Genomic DNA, 5686 nt, shown 5'->3' with positions numbered 1-5686 from the left:
CAATTGATGCAGAAAAAGCATTTGATAAGATACAACATCCCTTCATGATCAAGACTCTCAGCAAAATCAGCATAGAAGGCTCATTTCTCAACACAACAAAAGCTATCTATGAAAAAACCCATGGCAAACATCATCCTGAATGGAGAGAAGCTGAAAGCTTTTCCACTAAAAATGGGTATAAGACAAGGATGTCTACTTTCTCCACTTCTTTTTAAAATAGTACTGGAAGTCCTCGCCAATGCAATCAGAGAAGAGGAAAATATAAAAGGCATTCAAATAGGAAAAGAAGAGGCGAAACTCTCTCTATTTGCAGATGACATGATTGTATCCATAGAAGACCCAATGGTATCCTTGAAAAAATTCCTGGAAGTAATACATGAATACAGTAAAGGTTCAGGATACAAAAATCAACATACAGAAATCTATAGGATTTCTATATACAAACAGCAGGCAGACTGAGATAGAATTGAAAAAAGTAATTCCATTTACTATAGCTACAAAAAAATAAGATACCTAGGAATAAATCTAACAAAAGAAGTTAAAGACTTCTACAAGGAAAAATATGAGAAGCTAAAAAAGGAAATTGAAATGACACAAAAATGTGGAAGGACATCCCATGTTCCTGGATTGGAAGAATTAATATAATCAAAATGGCAATTCTACCCAAATTAATCTACATATTTAATGCAATACCAATCAAAATACCAGGCACATTCTTTACAGATCTAGAAAAGACAGTCATAACATTTGTCTGGAATCATAAAAGACCTTATGCTGCCAAAGGAATCCTGCATAAGAAGAGTGGAATGGGCAGCATCTCAATCCCAGACCCAAAAATACACTACAAAGCTGTGGTACTGGAACAGAAATCAATGGAACAGAGTAGAGTCCCAAGAAATAAACTCCCAAGAATTCAGTCAACTGATTTTTGACAAAAGGTACCAGTCAATCCAGTGGGAAAAACCTCTTCAGCAAATGGTGCTGGAAAAACTGGATATCCACCTGCAGAAAGATGAATCTGAACCCCTACCTCTCTCCATCAACAAAAATCAACTCAAGGTGCATCAAAGATCTAAACCTAAGACCTCAAACATAAAACTGCTCCTGGAAAACACTGGGGAAACTCTAGGAGACATTGGAGTAGGCAAAGACTTCTTAAATAAGACCCCCAAAGCACTGTCAATAATTCCCAAAATAGAAAAGTGGGACTACATCAGACTAAGATGTTTTTGCATGGCAAAAGACACAGTAATAAATGTGAATAGACAGCCCTCAGAATGGGAAAAGATTTTTGTAAACTATGCATCAGATAAGAGACTGATAACCAGAATACACAAGGAACTCACGCAACTGTTTTGCAAAAAGATGATCGGCCCTATTAAAAGATGGGAGAATGAGTTGAAAAAACCACTCTCTAAGGATGACATAGAAGTAGCCAAAAGGTATATGAAAGAATGTTCAACATCGCTCATTGTAAGAGAAATGCAGATCAAAACAACAATGAGATACCACCTAATCCCAGTCAGAATCACTAAGATTAAAAAAACAAAAAATGGTAAGTGCTGGTGGGGGAGTGGTGAAAGGGAACTCTCTTACACTGCTGGTGGGAATGTAAATTGGTCCAGCCACTGTGGAGAACAACTTGGAGATTCCTCAAAAATCTACAGATAGAACTACCATATGATCCCACTCCTTGGTATCTACCGAAAGGACAGAAGAATTCTTAATCGAAAAAGTGCTTGTACATCCATGTTTATTGCGACATTATTCACAATTGCTAAGACATGGAACCAATCCAAATGCCCATGCACAGATGAATGGATTGAAAAACTGGCACATATACTCTATGGAATACTATTCAGCCATAAAAACAAGACCCTGATTTTTGACAAAAAGTAGATATTGAATATCGTAGATTTACTGCTGAGTAAAGCAAGACAGGCTGTGAAGGAGAGACACTGTATGTCCCCACTTAATATATACCGAGTATCCGCACTCTGTGACTGAAACTGATTGACTAAAGGATATAGAATCACAGTAAATGGTTGTGAATACCAGATATAGTGTGGGTGAAACAGTAGAGTCTGAGGAAGTTCATTCAAAAGAAAAATAGAGAGGTGAAGCATTAATGGGACAAAGAAATGGGATATTATCTGTTGAAGATAACTTTACAGTATTATCAACTGGACTAGGGTGAAATGTACACATGTTGAAATATTCACTTTGTAAGCTAAATAACATGACTGAATGTATAAAAGAACATGAAATAAAAAATTTCAAAAACAATTTCATTGAATTGGAGGACACTCAACTGCTATCTACTGAAGAAATGATTGCTTGCTCACAAAAGTTGTCTGTGTGTGAATGTATAATAGGAGAAAATAAGTTTTTATTTTTCTTATTCACTGAGATATAGCATCCAAAACTTCTCACAGGCTTTTGGGAAATTTGACAAAGTCGTTCAGAATTTCTCAAGTGGAATGAAAAAGGCAGAAGAGTCAAATAATTCTGAAAAAGAAAACTATAGAGCAGCATTTCCCGACATGGTATAAAGACGTAAAGAATGCTCCAATTAGATAAAGAAGATATGGCATGAGACGACTGGATCCGTTGAGCAGGGTGCTGCTGGAAGGAGAGTGGGGACGCTAGTGCGAGGATCGGGTCTGGCGTAATAGGCGCCGAGTAAGAAGAGGTGCGGTTCCACTGCGTGTTGCTGGCCATGGCTCAGCAGCCCGAAGGCGGCGTGCAGGAGTGGTGACCAAGGACTTCCACGCCCTTCGCGGTGGGGAGAGTGCTTCTGATTTGCAGCTGTGAAAAGGCTACTTGTCCCCATTTTCCTAAATTGTTGACACAGAACTAGATTTGAGAGCAAGCTCATTGTTGACTCTTGAAACAGAAGAAAGAATTTAAGCCATTGAGCTTGTGAACACTTTCTTCAGCTTTCTTCGACGAAAAACAGACTCTTTTATTGGAGGAAAAGAGGAGGTGGCAGAGAAGCTCATTACACAGACCTTCAACCACCACAACCAGCTGGCACAGAAAGCCCTGCGGGAAAAGAGAGCTCGCCAGGAAACTGAGCAGCGGAAGAAGGTGGAGCGGGCGGCTGGCTGGCCAAACAAGTCACGTCTGAAAACCCTGGGCCTCAGATCAAGGAGCTGACAGATGAGGAGGCAGAGAGTCTGCAGTTAGAGATTGACCAGAAAAAGGACACAGAGAATCATCAGGCCCAGATCAAGAATGGTAACCTTGACTCTTCAGGAAAGTAGGAGGCCGAAGAGGACCAGGAAGAGGAAGATGAGAAAGACAAAGGAAAACCGAAGCCCAACCTGGACAACTGGGCAGACCTCCCTAACTACTGCTGGAGCCAGACCCTGTTGGAGCTGGATCTGGCGTGCCCTTCCGCATGAATTTGTGGCTGAAGAGCAAGGACGTGGTGGTGGACATCCAGCAGCGGCACCTCCGGTGGAGCTGCGGGGGCAGCCTGCAGTCATTGATGTGAGCTCTACAAGGAGGTGAAGCTGGAGGAGCGCTCATGGCTCATTGAGAATGGCGACTGTTCATCTAGGAGAAGAACAATAAGACTGAATGGTGGAGCAGCTTGGTGTCCAGTGACACCGAGATCAATACCAAGAAGATCAACCCTGAGAACTCCAAGCTATCAGACTTGGACAGTGAGACCTGTAGCATGGTGGAAAAGATGACATATGATCAGAGACAGAAGTCCATGGGGCTGCCCACTTCAGATGAGCAGAAGAAACAAGAGATTCTGAAGAAGTTCATGGATCAGCACCTGGAGATGGATTTTTCCAAGGCCAAATTCAACTAGGCCCTGTGTTTGCTTCCCCGACTTTTAGGGCCAAGTTCCCAACCATCCAGCTTCCTTTCCCACCCTTCCTGGGGATTTAGAGGCCCCAGTGCTGGGACTAGCATGTGAGTCTCAGGCACTGTGGGAGAAGTGCTGGGGGTTGGGGGTCTTGTCCTCCCAGTTGGCCAGTTGTTACATATTAAAGCTATTTACCAGAAAAAAAAAAAAAGATTTGGCATATACTTACAATGGAATATTGTTCAGACTTAAAAAAAATTCCTGCCATATCATATGCATGAACATAGATGAACTTTGACAATATTATGCTAAGTGAAATAAGCCACTCACAGAAGGTCAGATACTACATAATTCCACTTAGATGAGATATCTATAGTCAGACTTACAGGAAGAGAGAAATAGAAAGTTGCTGTTTGAAGATATAAACCCATCTTATTTTTAAAAAAGAATTATTTAATTTAATTTAATTTAATTAATTAACTTATTTTAATTTGACCAGAAAGGGACAGAACAAGAGAGAGGGAAAGTGAGAAAGCAAGCCACCAGGTCCGGGACTTGAACCACAATTGGTCATGTGGGAGTCCAGCACCCTTAATCACCATGGCACCTGCTGGCGTCAAAACCCATTTTATAAATAGTTATGCAAGGTGAACATGTTCTAGAGATCTGCTGTATGACCTTGTGTGTTTAGTTAACAATATTGTATTGCACACTTAAAATTTTGTTAAGAGACTAAATCTCATGTTAAATATTCTTACTATAAACAACACCCACATACAAACCTTTCAAAAGATTTGAATTTAGAGATTAGGTGTGTTATAACTCGATTAAATTTAGCTCTTGGACTTTCATTGGATTCTTGATAGTAGAAAACGCTCAATCTTGCCTCTTCATTTCAACTCGAGTTTGATTTAAAATGAAGTTCTTTGTGGGTAAATATTTGGTCATCTCTAAGATCAAGGCTACCCATCTTCTTAGCAGGTATGCAAGTGATTGAAATTATTCTAGGAACTTATCAGATATCCTGGCATGGGTTAAGGCATCTTGTTCTTGTGCCAGCCTCTGTCTACATGAGAACATAGCTGGTTCTCACCTGCCTTCATCTTGGGGACTCTTTGAAACCCACCTCATACTTCCTTTTGTCCCAGGCTCACTCATCACTTCTTCACATCCACTGAAAGCTCAGAAAATTTCAGTGTCTTTTGCAACTACCCTGGGTTGTAAAATAGCCAATCTTCTCATCAGTCCATCTGCCTGCACACCTCCCTCTGTGAGGCTCATTTACCACCCAGGCAGTGAGTTTCTTAGAATCCTGGCTGAACTCACTGAACTCGAGGCTTCTCTTTGAATTCTACAGTCTACTTGGCTGGGATTTCCTCAAAGCTCTCTGGGTGCTTCTACCATGCTCTCTCCATCTCAGCTTTACTTAACTCTCGGTGGGTGGCCTGGAGCAGACTGGGGGAATGGTTCTAAAGTAGAGTTTATGCTTTATCTAGAACTTTCCAAAATATCCTCTTTTGAAATGCTGTTCTGACTCTCATTTTCTTTTTTGAAGGGCCAGAGAAGGCAGCGAGAGCAGAAAAACAATTGCTGTATGGTGTCATGTACTCTTTTCTATTTTTTTTTTTTTAAGGGAGATTTTTGCTATAGGGTATATGTGCTCACCAGACACACATGCACATGCGCACAAGCACACACACACACACACACACACACACACACACGAGAGAGAGAGAGTGAGAAATCACCCCTGAGGAGGGATGGATATGCCACAGTCCCTTCTTCTTAAAGGCACCAGAAAGCCACTGAGACAGAATTTACAGGGATAAAAAAAAAAAAAAAAAAAAGATTTATTTCATCTTA

General features: G+C 40.8%; 1 pseudogene; it reads left to right on the top strand.

Annotated features, from left to right (window-relative positions):
- The first annotated feature begins 1454 nt into the window (after positions 1–1454).
- On the top strand, positions 1455–3838 carry LOC102482821 (nuclear migration protein nudC-like; annotated as a pseudogene).
- The last annotated feature ends 1848 nt before the right edge of the window (positions 3839–5686 follow it).

This window comes from Tupaia chinensis, unplaced genomic scaffold (genome assembly GCF_000334495.1).
Source record: "Tupaia chinensis unplaced genomic scaffold, TupChi_1.0 Scaffold000341_1, whole genome shotgun sequence".
NCBI classification, from domain to species: domain Eukaryota; kingdom Metazoa; phylum Chordata; class Mammalia; order Scandentia; family Tupaiidae; genus Tupaia; species Tupaia belangeri.
The sequence above is the reverse complement of the archived record's forward strand: the minus strand, read 5'-3'. Positions and strand labels throughout refer to the sequence as shown.